This window comes from Diadema antillarum, unplaced genomic scaffold (genome assembly GCF_040938485.1).
Source record: "Diadema antillarum isolate AM-2024a unplaced genomic scaffold, OU_Dant_1.0 seq00001670_RagTag, whole genome shotgun sequence".
In the NCBI taxonomy this organism is placed as follows: domain Eukaryota; kingdom Metazoa; phylum Echinodermata; class Echinoidea; order Diadematoida; family Diadematidae; genus Diadema; species Diadema antillarum.
The window spans coordinates 55,838-73,197 of record NW_027272367.1 but is presented as its reverse complement, the minus strand read 5'-3'; positions in this window follow the sequence as shown (position 1 = coordinate 73,197).

The window sequence follows — 17,360 nt, the reverse complement described above, 5'->3', positions numbered from 1 at the left end:
AACTTGTGAATGGGAAATCATGTGATTCTGGTGTCAAAGCAAATGACTTTCAAAAGTGCCTCAATAAAATACTGTGTCTGAGTGACTAAATGCCCCCATTTAGACGATTCGGTTGTGGAATTTAAATAAACAATATTAGCCGTGTATCGGAAATTTACTTAGTTAATGTCTTCTAGGCTCGTTCCCTGCATGTGTTTTTGAAGTCACAGCACTTGTATAGGGCTGTACACAGTGGAGGATTGGTTCTGAATTCTTCCAGAAACAATGGCTTTTGCATTTCTTGCCATAATTATGAACATGATAATGAATTCTGTGGCTAAACCGTTGGTGTCGGGAGCTTAAAGCATTTAATTGCACAGTTTATGTTTATCCGCTGGAAATAACGACAATGTACCATATTATATTCCCCTGAAGTAGAGGCACAAATTAGGTTGAGAAGGTTTACGAATTTTGTTCTCTGGATGTGTTGTATCAAGATTCTACGAGAGCAAATTGTCCAGGTTGAAGTCATCCATGCCCAACTTCTGGAAGGCATGGACTGTTTCATTGCACATTCTGCATGATTCAAGGCTTAGAGAATTCTTGATCCATCTGCTCTTTGAGACATCCCCAAATTTTCAACTTCAGCCTGTGCCATGAAAGGCGTGACCAAGCAGACCTTTGTTTTTCGCAACAATTTGCAGAACATAATCTCTCAACAGTGTCAATTGTACTTTATCATCTCCTTTTCCAGTGATGGAGCAGACAACGTACGATGCAGTTTTAAAAGTAAAGCAAACATCCATTAGGAGAATGAAAATGTCAGTGTCTATACGTAATAATCATCAATATCTCTGAAATTCTCTGTTGCTCTTGAAGTAGCATCTAATATACGCAATGGAATGAGGACATCAGCTTCCTCGTTGTGACGGGTGACAACTCTCATGGTATCTTTGATGAACCCTTTGTTTCTTTTTTATTCCCCGTTCTGTGTCTATGGAAGAGAAGGCCATAGAATTGTTAGATGAAGAGTCACTGTGGAATTATTTAGAACAGTAGAACTCATATAACTTCCGATAATTGTATCGTCCAGTAATGACTGGATAATGACAAGTCTATCAGATTGTTGTACCGGTAGAAGCGTTATAAGAAGATAGTGGTCCTCTTAAGCTTAATGACTTTTTGATCCAATCTTACAAAGTGTATTTCAATTACAAGAGCTGAATGTCTGGCCTTTCTCATATTATCCCAGACAGATCTTTTCTCATATTATCCCAGACAGGGTTTTTTTTTTTATTCTTTCAGATACAAATTCTTAGTACAGAACATGAAAACCTCCCTTTTCATCGCTTTCTAGAATATTCTCCTTGAATGTTTCCGATATCTGATTGCCACGCACCATATTCATAAGTTTGAATGCAGTGAAAATTTTTGAGATTGCCCTCGTGCGATGGTGTTCTAAATTGTTGAGGAATTCTGATGCATCCAAAGTGCCACAGAACTGAGCTATTATTGCTCCTTTGTAGTTTTAGAAATCATTGGCAGTACATCAGTAATCATCTTGGAAGTCTTGATAATTGAGGATGACCCACACAAGGGCAATCAGGTAAAATCTACTCATTGGCATTCCTTATTCATTCTGCGTTATTCCAGAAATACATCCAGCAATTATGAGCTCCCTGATGAGTTGTTTCATTTTGTGGTCAACAAACACGCTTGTGAGTGGGATGCCTGGTAGGGTGACTGTGGCATTTTTTGCCATTGCGAGACTTTTCCTTGTTTGTCTTTATTCTCTCGAGGCGGTATCAAGTTTTTGAAGATCACCTTTAATCGTATCAATGCTTGCTTTTGTTCAACTTTTTAATAACTGGGATTAAAAATAAATATCAACCAGGTTCCATGACAACAAATAATGTCTTGCCTAAGAGGCAAAACAAATCACGTGTACGCGAACCACATACCCGCTTGGCTATGGGACGTGGGGTGTAACACTTACACACTTGCCCACACTTATGGGAAATGGTATGGGACCCTTCCCCTCCCCCCCCCCCCCTCCTTACGCAGTCTTTGCCCCTCAGGATGGCTTGATGACGTCATTGGAACCTCGTCCTTACAGTCTGAATTTATGGCGGCCATTTTGAATTAAGAAATGGCTGTCGTTCTGCGTGACCTGAAAATGAATTCGGTCTAACTAGGACAATTTTGGCAAATTCATCTATGACTCTTACCACAGTTACAGTATTACATGTATTATGTTTTTCTTTGGCCACCATCTTGAATTTTAAGAAGGTGGCCTATCTAATGATCTACAATAGGAAACAGCTGTACTGGAACGTTAGACACCACAAGCCTGTGCATTACTGAAAATTTGATGCTCCTACAGTAATTGCAACATGAGATATGCATAAAAACGCTACGGCGGCCATTTTGAATTTCAAGATGGCAGCCTAGTAATAATGTATCAAAACAATCCACAATATCAGAAAATGATATATCGGAGTGTCTGACATCACAACCATGTATTTTGCACCAAATATGAAGCTTCTACAATGCTCGTGTATGAGATGTGGTTCAAAATACTGTTTGCTATGGCGGCCATTTTGAAATTCAAGATGGCAGCCTACAAATTATATCAAAACAATCCACAATATCAGAAAAAGATAAACCAGAGTGTCTGACATCACAACCATGCATTTTGCACCAAATTTGAAGCTTCTACAATGCTCACTTAATGAGATATGGATAAAAATACAGTTTGCTATGGCGGCCATTTTGAAATTCAAAATGGCCCCTGAAGACGTGGTCAGAAAAAATGGAACTAAAGTTTTTTGGATTCAGCACCCCCAAATTGACAAAGTTAGCCAAAAAAATCAATTTTGGCACAAAAATCTCACGGGATTACATAGTAGCCCCTACTAAATGTTTGAATACTCATCATACGCAGGAAAGCTATCAAGTGGGATTCTCTATATCTTATTAATTTCGTTTAAATGCTCTACATCTAAGAGAGAGCATAAAGTTGTTTGCACTTTCGCCTATAGTTGGTAAACACAATGTATACAAAATGATGGCTTAGGATTCGGTTACAGTTCGTTATTCCAAAGGTTCGTTATTTTATCATGTTCGTTATTCAGAAAGCTCTTTAAACATTCTGAAGGTTCGCCATTCCAAAGATCCTGAAGGTTCGTTACTCAGAAAATGAAATAAGGTTCGTTATTCTGAAGCTTTCGCTCTTCCGAAGATTCGTTATTTCGAAAGTTGGTAATTCCCGAAGAGATATAAAGTTCGTTTTCCAAAGGTTCATTGATCAGAAAATGAAATAAGGTGCACTATTCCGGAGGTTCATTTATCCAAATATTAGAAAGGTTCGTTATTTCCAAGGTTCGTTCATCCGAAGACGATTGTAAGATATATGTAATCTCGAAGTTTTTGTTAGTGGACTCACCCTTTTTCACTTTTGGATTAAGGAACGTTTGGAATAAAGAAGATTCCTGTTATTTTCGCATTAACAAACCTTCGTATTAAGAACTTTATTTCATTGTATAGGGTTAACGAACTTTACAAACAAGGAACCTTTGGAATAACACCACAATGTTCATAATAACGAACCCTATTTCATTTTTAAAATAAAGGACATTTAAGTATATCAGAATCTGTGTGTTTCGTAATAAAGGACCTTCGAAACAACAAACCTTATTTCAGATTAACGGATCATAATAGCGCAAGTTCCCCTCAGACCGCGTGACACACGGGGCGAACGTACAGATGTGAAGCGTTCGCTAACGCAGAGACGTTCTGTTAATGCTTATTACGCTATGTATTTTCGTAAACTATCCGCATTTCGTTACTCAGTATATCGGATCACATTTCTTTTGCTTTTTTTTTCAATGGCACTTCGTTATGACGAAAATTTCGCTACAACCGTGCTCGTTATGATAATCGAATTCTATACCATAGACTTCAATGGCGATAATTTTGGGACCAGAAGTTTTACTTTGTTATGATGAAATTTCGCTATAACCATATTCGTTGTAACGGGAGAGCACTGTACGCATAACGAAAAAAAAAAAGTCAGTCCCGAGGACTTCTTCACAATAATCATTTCTTCTATTTTACCCGGTGCGCCCCCTCTGGATCCGCCAGTGCTATACATTATGCAAAACTGCAGCCAAGTGAAAATCGATAGTCACAGACCTAACAATGCATAATAGCGGTAGCCTATTTTTATGCGTGTATATGTGTGTGTGTGTGCGTGTACATGCATGCGTGTGTGAACCAAATCTCATCCCACCTTTCTATCTCCCTCTCTATCTCTCCCTCCCTCTCTCTCTCCCTCCCTCTCTCTCTCCCTCTCTTTCTTCCATTTTGCCTCCTTTATACCACTTGTATTGATTGTCGATGGACAGGTTTACATGCAACAATGTAACATTCAAGTGGTCACACTGCACTCATGAGTGATGCTTCCTCTCAACTTAGGCTTTAAAACACAAGTTAATAGCTGGTGGTTTTTGTTTTTTTCTCATTCCTTCAGGCCAAGTACGGACATTCAAACATGTTGAACATTCAAGATTTCTTGGCGATTTATAAAGAATCAGTGTTTGCGACAATGAAAACTCTTCACGAATTAGATTGCAACTGTTTACAAATTAAAGTGCAACTGCACGGTCTATTACGAACTGTAATATTCGCTACGTTCGCAGGCATTAACTAACGTTCGCTAACATTCACGTCTGAATGACACATCCTTTTAGGAACAACATTTATGGTTGAAGTAAATTCAGATGGCAAAGAGCATGGATTCGCGCATAGGCCTACATTTACCCTCTAACTGCCAATTACTGTATTCAGGGTTGACTAGACTAAAAATACAGTCGTTTTATCCTGACTGCAACATGATTTCTCACATGGAGCAAGAAGTGCTCATAAAGGCGCTTTAGAACGAATCAACTTATCTGATTCGGACCTATATGTAATAGATTTCAAATCAAACATGGTCTTAGATACAGAGTAGAATTCATATTGAATAAGTGATGACTACTTTAATTGGTATCTTTTTTAAGAAATGAAGATTCCCTTTGCATTTAAAAGAATATGAGATTACATCTCAGTGTGTTTGAGAGATCAACACGTGAATATTTTTTGTTGTCAGTAATGTGAAATCTAGCTGTTTCAAGACTACTAGTAGCCTGCAGTACGCACAAACATCATTAGCTGGGGAAAACCCACAGAACTCTTGCAAGAGTTCTGTGGGAAAACCCCAAAACATGAAATCACGTGATAAAGATTTCATCACAATAAGCGGGTATTTCCAAAGGCAGATAGCATCTAGGCAAGCCTATGAGTGACGATGCATTTTCAGAGTCGCCATTTCATCCACTTCTTCCGAGGAGGGCAGAGTCTGACATCTCAGTTGCTAGTAAGATTTTTCTTTCTTTGAGCTAATCGTGCTATATCATATTTGTATAATACCCCTACGATAATATTTACATGGTTTATGGATCACTCGTTTCTGTGAAAGTAATATGTTTACCACTTGAATGTACTAGTATATAAGATGATGAGCATGCAATGAGGCACGCTGTCACATTTTGTTCACAAGGATAGCAATTGATGCTGACATAATATTTTGATTTTGTCCTTCCAGTATACTCAAGTACACCAGGGAGGTTACAGGTGTTAATGTTTTAAACGTGATATAAACAATGTGTTTCATGTGAGAAAAAGGAGAAATATCAATAAGCATATTACGGAAATAAAAAAAGAAAAGACTATACGGACTGTGTTGTCACGGGACAATGTCTGTATAACATGTGTAACACTTTGATCAGATACAGCATTATCATACACGGTGAGAATAGTGCCAAACGAGGGTACATCAAACATGGAGCAAGACAGAAGGTAAGTGTATACGTACCGGGTATAATTCATTATCATTACCTTTCCTTGTTTTTGTAAAAAGAAAAAAGAATGGATTCAAGGCCCGACCCTATATAACTTTTATCTTATTTGGTGGCTCGTAATGAAAAGGAAAAATAACAATCCTGTAGTTACTCCATCGGGCCACCAAAAATAACCTTTATGATAATTTGGTCGTCCGATATCAATTTTAGTGGCTCCGGGTCACCGGACCACCGCTAATGTATTAAGGCTGTAGCTAAAATCTACTGCAGGATTAATAGCTCATTTACAAAGGTTGAGGAAGCTATAAATATATAGCAATGCTGTCTAGATTGTGCGTGTGTGTGTGTGTGTGTGTGTATTATTTCTTAATTCGTGAGAGTTAAATGGTTTGTATACAATACGATGTATAGTCGTAACTGTCTTGTAATGTAGCTTCACTCTGAATTGATTTAACAGTGAATTGATGTGATGTGCTTGGGAATTTGATATGAGATATTTACATCTCTAAATAATGTCAAAGAAACAATGGCGAGACTCTTCCACTGCATGTTCCAATCTTATATTTTTTTTGTATGTAAGTGAAGTTTTGGTTTATTTCTATGATATATAATATGTGTGTGTGTTTGTTTTTTTTTTTGTAAAAGCGATTTTTTTAACTGAAATTCTTTTTTTTTCTTCTGCTTCTTCATCTTCTATTACGGTGATGTACTTGTATCTTCAGTCTCTTTGCTTTGATGTAAAGCGCCTTGAGCATTTAATCTAAGTGGAGAACGGCGCTATAGAAATTGTATGTATTATTATTCTGATATTCACTCGTTATTCATGCGGAGATGACTGAAGTGGATTGATAAGATAGCACTGTCAATTAGGTGAAACAAAATCAAGAAAAAAAATCACTTAAGCAACATCTTCAGTCGATGTAGGGCAATTTGTCAATCAGTTGCAATGGTATGGTATGGTATGGTATTTATTTCCGTATAAAAATAAAAACGGGTGGATTGCCCATATTCAGCGTTGCCAACATGGCAACGCTGTTCTTCCATGGGGTCCACATACAATGAGTACAATATTTATGGACACGTACAAAACGAATTATACAGACATGCAGGTGGAAACACATACAGTAAAATGGGAGAGAGAAAAAAGAACAACCGATAACAGAAAAATCTTAAAGGCAATTAGATGTAACAATGACCAAATCAGAATATGTTTAGATATAAAATGGAGTGTTTGAAAATAAAATCCTCAAACATATCTATGCAGTGAAAGAAAAACAAATTGTTGTAGAATATTTACTATGATAAATTTAGGTGAAAAATACGTAGTAACGAAACAAAAAATAACTGGGGACTTGTGTTAAATACTTAGATGAATCTATGACAATTTAAGAAGAGTAAAATTCGTGGCAAGTGATATGTCAATTACGGAAAACTAAAGGTGAGGTATATAATGATTGTATCAAAATCAAAGAATAATAATTCAATTGATAAAAACAAATACAATTTGTAAAAAGTTTTAAGAAATATTTTGAAATATGGAATAAGTTGAAAAGCTGATTCAAAATTTCATATGTCATGAGTTGTTAGAAAAAACGAAAATAATAAGATATTATTATCTGATACGGATTGCATACAATGTATATACTTATTCACATGAGGTTAAAATCATATAGGTAAATGACAACATTTCAAAAGCAAATCCAAAGAATAGATAAAACAATTGAAAATTAATACTGTGCATGCAATCGCAACATTACGATGAAAAGAAACAAGTTCAGATAATATAACACCAAAACAGATTATATCACATTATATATACTTAATGAAAGACAATTGAGTAAGATTTGAATAAAAAGTAAGAAATATATATAACAACAGTAGAACACATCGAAATCTAAAGATAACTTCAAGAAAACAGTTGACTGAAACTTGAATAACAAGTATGACATAAATCTGAAAAAAAAACGCAATTAGAAAATCAAATACGAGGGTTGTATTACAATAATTATTAGCTAGTAGGAAATATGAAGTGGTTAAGGTGAAGATTTGCACCGTATTTGAATAGTTTGAACATTTTACCTCTTGGGCTGAAAGGATAATAACAAACAAACAAACAAACAAACATATGAACAAATTTAAATTCAACTCTTACAGATTTAATGTTATTTTGGATTTGAAAACATCAATTGTAGTAGAAGATTTTATATTAGAAGGTAAGGCGTTGTACGCCTTCGCACCTCGATATTTGAAAGACTTCTTTAGGGATTCTGTTCTTGGTTTTGGTAAAAGCAGTTTTTCACCTAGTCGGGAAGAGTAGTGTTGGGGAGCAAAGTCGAATTCACTACGTAAATACGAGGGAGTTAGTCCGTGCATAATCTTGTACATGAATATAACAGTATGATGTTGTCTTCTCTTTTCGAGGAATTTCCAGCCCAGTGCATTATGCATTTCGGCGGTAGATACAGATGTTTCTGGCTTTACTCTGAGTATAATACGGGCCGCTCTATTTTGTAATTTTTGAAGTTTGTCAACATATTTATTATAGGCTGAGCCATAAATTATGTCGCCATAGTCAAAATATGGTAAAATAAGGGCTTTATATACTGAGTTCACCAGCGACTCATTCAACGAACGTCTCAATCGTCCAAGAAATCCTACCATTTTACCAGCTTTCTGAAGTAAAGTTTCAATGTGATGATTCCAGCTCAGAGTTTCATCACAAATCAAACCTAAGTACTTAAATTTCCGTATTTGGTTTAATGGGGATTCATTTAAGACTACATTTAAAACATTTTGTTTAGCTAGCATGTGTTTGCTCCCAATCAGCATGCACTCTGTTTTCTTACAATTGACAGTTAGTTTGTTTCTGTTCATCCAGTTGTTTACATTCTCAAGATCTGAATTAAGAGCAGCCTCAATCTTTTTGGTCGATGAGTGTGAAAAATAAAGTACAGTGTCATCGGCGTACAACTGGACCTGGCATGATTTAACACAGTCTACTAAATCATTTATATAGATGATAAAAAGCAAAGGCCCTAGTAGTGAGCCTTGCGGGACTCCGCACGTAATACTCGATTCGGTAGAAAGTTCAGAGTTGACAAGTGTCCTACAGACTCTACCCGTTAAGTAGCTTTCCATCCATAGCAATGCTTTACCGCTAATCCCAATGTTTCTAAACTTTTCAAAAAGAATATCCCAGTTTACGTTATCAAAGGCTTTTTTTAAATCGACAAACACCGCCCCTGTGTATTCTTTCCTATCAATTGCGTGGAACCAATCATCCGTTACCTTAATCAGGGTTGTAATTGTTGAGTGTTTTGCACGAAACCCGGACTGTGCTGGTGAGAGGATATTATGTTTATGTAAGTATGAAACTATTTGTCGCTGAACGATACGTTCTAAGATTTTTGATACACACGGGAGGAGAGATATGGGCCTGAAATTTGATGGAGTGTCTTTATCACCACTTTTATGTACCGGAATGATTTTAGCAATCTTCCATTGCTTAGGAAATTGGCCACTTATTAAAGAGAAATTCATCAAGTAAGTAATGCTAGGAGCTATTTCATGAGCACATAATTTCAAAACAAAAACCGAGATATCATCTAGTCCCACAGACTTCGTGTTCCTTAAGTTTCGTACAATATCAATAACGTCATTTTCATTAACAGGGGTAAATTCAAAAAATTCATTTATTGTCTTAGTGATTTCTTGAAGAAAAGGAGTATTGGGCAATTTATTTGCAAGATTGCTTCCGACCTTAGCGAAGAAATTATTAAATTTGTCTGCGGTTTTTGAAACACTTGCAGAATTTAATAATTCAAGAATTCAATAAAATACTGGCTATAAATCCGTCGAATTTCGGTATGCACTTCAACAGCAAACTCAGTACGAAGAATTTGAAGTAGGAGAAGAGAGATAACGATTTAAAGGCCGTGTGAAGGCACAATGTTACGATGAAACGACACGGGTTTTGGAGCACTTAAAAAACACGTCCGCTCATGGCGGGCACAAAGAAAATGAGATGAAAACATCTCGACGGAAGAATTCGATGAATTCGATGAATTTGAATCTTCAGTCTAATTATATTTTGAAAGAAGAGGCTATCAGCTTAGAAATGATATTAGGAACTTCAAGTGATTATCCCAAGAATTAGCAGTTTATTGTGGATGTTACATACTGAGTACATTGTATATAGGTAAGTATTATATTCACGACTATGTCAACGTATATCAACGCAATTGCTTACTTAATGCATTGAAATGTTCCTGGATACCAATGCAGTTCTATACTTCTGGGTGACTCATGCGTGGAAAATGGAGGAAAACGAAATGACACAAAAAGAAACATCGAAGATCTCCCAAGTTCAAAACCCCAATCAATGGACTTCTTTTCTTCTAATCTAACATATTCTGCCAACCACGGAAATGCAACCGTTCGAGGATTTTACATATAGCATATACCCAGCCCGAGGGTAGCCTTTCCAATCGTGTCATTGTAAGCATTGCTCCTCCGGAGGGCTCTGCGATTATTACCCCCAGCATGATACCATTCCAACACCTGGATCGAGAGGGACTCGTATGACATCTTACCCAATGGCATAAGCACAAGGAGAATCAAGAGAAAAGAGTTTTATTCATCTTCGCACACTTCCCTTTTGAGGCGCAAGGTCACATGATAACTTATCCAAGTTTTCGTTCTCTGTACCGGGATGCATCTGAATTGTATCGACAATATTGATTAATTTCATATCAATTATAGGCCTACACTGAAGAGTTTTCAAGTAATATATATGTCGGTCAATTATTTTATATTCTTATTCCTTAATATTACCGTAAAAGAAGTTTTTCTCGTTTCTAGATATTTGAAGAAAACATCAACAACAACGACGACGACGGCTTTTTTTTTTTGTATTGATATCATGATTAGGCAAGCAATCGAGGAGAATGGATGTCGAAGAGCAGTAGATAAATGTAACTGTAACGCACCAAGGAGGTGTGTTGCGGACACATTCTTTCGGAACGACTTCTTACCATTTACAACCTGTTGATGTTCTTGAGAAACAGGTCTCAAAAGATGATGGAGTACTACAAGAGAGAAAAGCTGCAAGCCCCTGGTCTGGATATGATCGTTTCCGCGAAAACGAGCGTGGGAAACGTCATTAAAAACGATCTTTTCTCTAGTAAGTATACACCGCACAACATCGCCAATATAGTAAAGGCACAATGACTATCTACATCTTCATGAAAATAAATGTGAAAAAAATATCCGAAAACAAGTGTTGGAAACATCGTTAGAAATGTGTGTGTGTGTGTGTGTGTGTGTGTGTGTTTTAATTTATTATGATTCCAGTGTGTATCTATAACTTCCACATTGCTGATATTTTATTGCTGATCGGTGAGAAACAAAATTCAAAATTGTATGTGATATTCATGACAAGAAAAGTTCTGGTTTTGATGGTATTAATAATTGTTTACTGAAAAGTATTATTGCTTATGTTGTCGATCCCCTTATTCATTTTTATTTTTGATTTATCTACCTCTACTGGCGTCATACCTGACTATATGAAAATAGCTAAAAAAAAGTTTTAAAAAAGGGGGATAAAAATGAAGTAAATAATTATCAGTCAGTTTCATTACTCATTAGTATGTCAAAGTTTTAGAAAGAATATATATCAAAACATTTACATTTTGTCAATTAAACCATGTATTTACTGATTTTCAATGTGGTTTTCGTGAAAACCATAGCACATCACGTGATGCGCCACTTTCGCTTGTAGAAAAAGCAACACAAGCACTCGATATTATAAGCTTTGTCATAGTATGATGGGTATCTTCCTGGACTTCTCCAAGGCTTTCGACACCATCAACCATGAAATACTACTCAGCAAATTTTATCATTATGGAATTCGCGGGAAAGCCTTGGAGTGGTTCAGGAGTTATTAAAACAATTTGTGACCTTCAACAACATAAACTCTCAAAGCTAAACAAAGGTTGCGGTGTTCCACAAGGCAGTTTGCTGGAACCACTACTTTATATTCATTTATATAAATGACTTTCACAGATTTTCGAAAACATTATCGTACATCCTATTTGCAGATGTTTCTAATCTGTTTTTCGCTCATTATGACCCTCTTAATCTCCTCCGTACTCTGAACTCAGAATTAATAGAAGTTTCACATTGGATTAAAGTCAATATACTTTCCCTTACTATGATAAAGTCCAAATTTATGATTTTCGTGATTCAATAGAAACATTGCGTGGTGATATATCTATTGATAACATTTCTCCTGAGCAAGTTAATAGCATAAAATTCCTTGGCATCCATGTGATCCATGTGGATAACAAACTTACATGGAAAGATCATGGTGATGTTATCTGTAAAACAATTTCACATAATAAAGGTGTAATTTATAGACTTATGTAATTTTTACCATCTTCCACGTTGTATTTATGCTTTACTTCGGTCTCATTCTACCGTATATTTAAACTATGGAATTTTATTATGGGGCAACATGCATCAAATATATATACATATATAAGGTAATGCCAACAAAATATTGTTTTGTTTAACAATATGATATGTTGTGGTATGCTTTAATTGAAAATCCTGTAAAATTAGAGATGAATTGGATTTACGAATTTAGATTTATGTAACTGTTCGGATTTCTTTCTTTTTATTTATTTTTTGTTGGTGTTGGGGAATTACGCAAACTTGATGTTATGATGTAATGAATGATATACATGAATATTGCAGTGATATCTTGTACACGACAATAGTGAATTTCATTTTTTCAGTGCCGAAAGGCTATGCAGTTGCGAGTGTCCCCCCCCCCCCCCACCATATTTACACAATGGAACAAAAGATTTCCAGGGGTTCCAACTGATTGTGTCTGTAGTGTGTATTAACTTCATTTGTCTGTATCATATTTTCAATACATGTGTAATCCTTGTTGGGTTGTACTTTGACCAGTTGAGGAATATATTGCATTTTATAAACGACCCCCCCCCCAATCCATTTTGTTTTTGAGATGATTATTACTACAAGTCTGATCCCCCTCTTAATTGTGACAATTTTTGGAAAAGTTACAAGTTTTTATCCGTACGTTAGATCTTTATCGCTTGTCTGCATATTCATATGGGCACAACTCCTGCGTACTCATCATTCTGCCAAACTGGTGTAATGTAAAGTACAGTACTTGCTTGTACAGCAATTGTTCACTTGTACGGTCCCAGTATCGTCTGCACTGAACCGAACCCTTTGCTTATCTGCCTACACTCGCAGCCACGCCCACGTCAAACACACACACGTTAAGACACACACACACACACACACACGCACACACACACCCAAATCTCACACTCTCAAGCACAATCATACTCTCGCATGTTAAAACACTGCTCACACACGCCATGCATACACACACTACCACTGTTATAATGATGCCATTGGCGGCATCGGTGTGAAAATATGTTTCGTATTCAGACCTGCGGTGTGCTAACAAGTGTCCGAGAAGGTACATTATTGGCCTGGGGTTTTTGGAGCTATTCTGTACTTATCGTATATTATTGATGATCCGGAAATTGATCGAATGTAATAGCCAAGCCACGTTTGTCCTTGTCTAATGTCGGCTCAAATTTTTGTGTATGTATGTTTTTGCTGTCGTCTCGGAAGCCCACAGAGAGACTGGATTTATTCTTATTATGTTGTGTGTGTTCTATGTCTTTTTCTGTCCATGCTTCTCAGTGTTCTTACTTACCTTGTTCAGCCCTTTCTCGTTTCACGTTCTACGTCTCTTCAGCGATCTTCTGCTTATCATAATTTTGACGTCACCCATGTTCGTAGATTACTCCAGCGTCTTGCCACATCCCGGCGACTGGGTATTTTCTTGTATCGTCCACTTATTCACGACATCCTAGTTTTGTTAATAACGCAGACTTTTAAAAATTCGTCTCGTATTTTTAATTATGGCTAATTTTCTGAATGCTCCATTTCATTCCGTATCGAACGATGATTTTTTTGAATTGTTTAGGAACACAAGCTTAGATTCTGACCCAGTTAGTGGGTTAACCAGTACACGAACCACCCCTTACGATGATTTTGTTACCGATAGCCTGAATACAGCTGCAAATGAATTGCCTCATGATCTTAGTAATGATTTCACTCAAAATATGTTGTGCAATTATATTACAGTGAATCAATGCAAAGATATGATTCATAATTTTTCTGAGGACACGTTTTCTTTGTTACATTTAAATATAAGGAGTTTGAATAAACATTTTGATGATTTAAAATTTCTATTAGAATCTGATGCAAGCCAGTCGCTATCCGTTATCGGATTAAGTGAGACATGGTTAGCTTCCAATACAGAAAATTATTTCGCAATTGAGGGTTATAATTTGTTTGTTAACAATAGGCTTGATAAGAATGGAGGGGGCGTTGCATTGTACATATCACGTTCCTTTGATACTATTGTTCATGAAGATATTTCTAGAATGGACAATGTTGTTGAATCTTTGTTTATAGAAATTCTTATCCCAGGATGTAGAAATCTTATGGTAGGCATTATATACAGACCTCCTAATTCAAACGCCAATGATTTTTTAACTTATTTTTCAGATCTTGATAATTCACACGTTTTCCGAAATAAGGATTGCTTTTTACTCGGTGATTTCAATATTGATTTGCTGAAGTCTGAGCATGATAATATTTCTAGTGATTTTCTTCACACACTTCTGTCCTCGTCCTTTCTTCCTCTTATTTCTAAACCCACACGTGTTACAGATCGCTCTGCCACCCTCATTGACAACTTGTTTTGTAATATTCTACCCCTCCCTGACTCTTTTATAATCCTTTCCGATATAACTGATCATTTTCCAATAATGACTTGTTTTACTCTTAAAACACCAGCTAATATTAAACCTATTTCACCTTTTTTGTTTAGACGTAGAGTTTCACCTGAAAAGTTAGCTAGTTTTGATGTGGCCCTGGAGAATGCTGACTGGTCAGGAGTATTTGGCACCGATGATGTTAATATATCCTTTTGTAATTTTATGGAAACTTTTAATCATCATTTAGATGATGTAATCCCAAAACAAAGAAATAGAACAGAGTATAAAAAGACACCTAGATTACCTTGGATTTCCAGATCAATTCTTCGTTCAATTAATAGGAAAAATCGTTTGTATTACAAATACAAATTGGAAAAAACTGAGCGATCGAAGAATAGATATACATCATATAAAAATACTTTGACAATGATTTTACGTTCTGAAAAGAAAAGATATTACTTTAAGCAATTATCGAAATATAAGTTTGATATGAAAAATACTTGGAAAGTCCTAAAACAGGCCATGAATGTTCCGAGTAAACACTCTGACATTGATAAAATTAAATTGAATGATGAATCGATTAATGATCCTCTTCATATTGCAAATATTTTTAATTCTTATTTTTCAAAAATAGGCGAAAATTATGCTCAAAACATTTCTGCAACAGATTCTCATTTTACTGAATTTTTAGGTCAGCGTAATTCTGATTCCATATTTTTTATACCAACTAACAGATTTGAAATTATGGATATAATTTCTTCTTTTGAAAATAAACGAAGTTCTGGTTATGATGAGATAGATAATTTCATACTTAAGGGTGTTATTTCCTCGATTGCTGATCCACTTGCTCATATATTTAATCTGTCAATTTTTAATGGTGTGTTCCCTGATAAAATGAAATTAGCTAAAGTAATCCCAATATTTAAGGCAGGCGATAAGTTTGAAGTCAGCAATTATCGCCCAATTTCATTATTATCGTCATTGTCTAAGGTTTTAGAAAAACTTATTTACAAGAGAATGATCAATTTTTTGAAGGTACACGACGTTTTTACGAATTTTCAGTTTGGTTTTCGTGAGAAACATAGTACTACGCATGCTCTTTTGCATTTTGTTGATAGAGTTGTTCACGCAATCGATAACCATTCTCATTTAGTTAGTATTTTCTTGGACTTCTCCAAGGCCTTCGACACTATCAATCACGATATTTTACTTTATAAGTTATCGCATTATGGAATACGTGGGAAGGCCTTGGAGTGGTTCAAGAGTTATTTAGTTGATAGAAAACAATTCGTTACAATTAAAAACAATGATTCCGTTGTCAGAGAAGTTAAATGTGGTGTCCCACAGGGAAGTCTCTTAGGGCCATTATTGTTTATTATTTATATCAATGATTTTTGTCGCGTATCCGACGACCTCTCTTTTATTCATTTTGCAGATGACACTAATGTATTTTTTGCCCATAATGATATTGATTTTCTCGTTCATAAAATTAACATTGAATTGAAAAAAGTGACAAATTGGGTCAGGGCCAATAGGCTATCACTCAATGCTCAAAAAACAAAATATATGCTTTTTAGTAATATTGTTGATAGTTTAAGTACAAATATAGTATTAGATGACTCTCATCTACAAAGAGTCTCACATATCAAATTTTTGGGTGTCATTGTGGATGAAAAACTTTCCTGGAAATCACATGTTGATAATGTCTGCAATATAATTTCACGTAATATAGGCATTGTAAATAGATTGAAATTTCATATTCCACAAAAATCATTACTTATGCTATATTCGTCGTTAATATTGCCTCATCTTAATTATGGAATATTAGTTTGGGGCAACACGCATCAGAATTTATTAGAGAGAGTGTTCCTCTTACAAAAGAAAGCTCTACGTGTTATCTGTTATTCCCCTGTACGTTCTCATACAAATATGTTGTTTGCCTCCAACAAGCTCTTAAAAATTGCAGATTTGTTTTTGTTTAATTTAGGGCAATTTATGTACAAGTATTGTAATAACTTGCTTCCGTCTATTTTTGACTCTATGTTCCTAAAAAATCAATCATTTCATGAATATCCTACTAGGCGTTCCAATGAATTTCACTTACCTCTTTTAAGAACGATTTTTGCTAAGAACACACTTATTTATGTAGGCCCAAATTATTGGAATTCTTTGAATCAAGACATAAAAAACGCTCCATCCATATGTTCTTTCAAGAGGAGACTGAAGTCTTTTTTATTGCAATCGTACGACTCTACAATACCGAATTAACCATTTGGCCTTTTTTCTCAGTTACACTTACCTGCTCACTTTGTCCCCTCTTCAAAGAATTAATGGTATCTTTTTCCTGGATGCTCGCAATGTTGTCACCTATGCCATTTTGCCCATAGCGTCTTGAAGTTGACTTTCCGTATGTGACTCCTGTTCATACGTCCCTCTATTTTCTATTTTCTTGTCTTATTTCAGGCGTCAAAATATTACTTTTCCCCTACAACTATCCTCTTATTCTCTTGGCATGCTTCTGCCGAAGATCGCTGTTTCTGTTGTTCTGTTTCTGTTTCTGTTGTGCATTTTTGTCTGCTATTTTGTCTTCAGTTTGTCAGTCTTGTCCATTCCGTTTGTCTTGTACAACCTTTTTTTTTTCAGTAGTTGT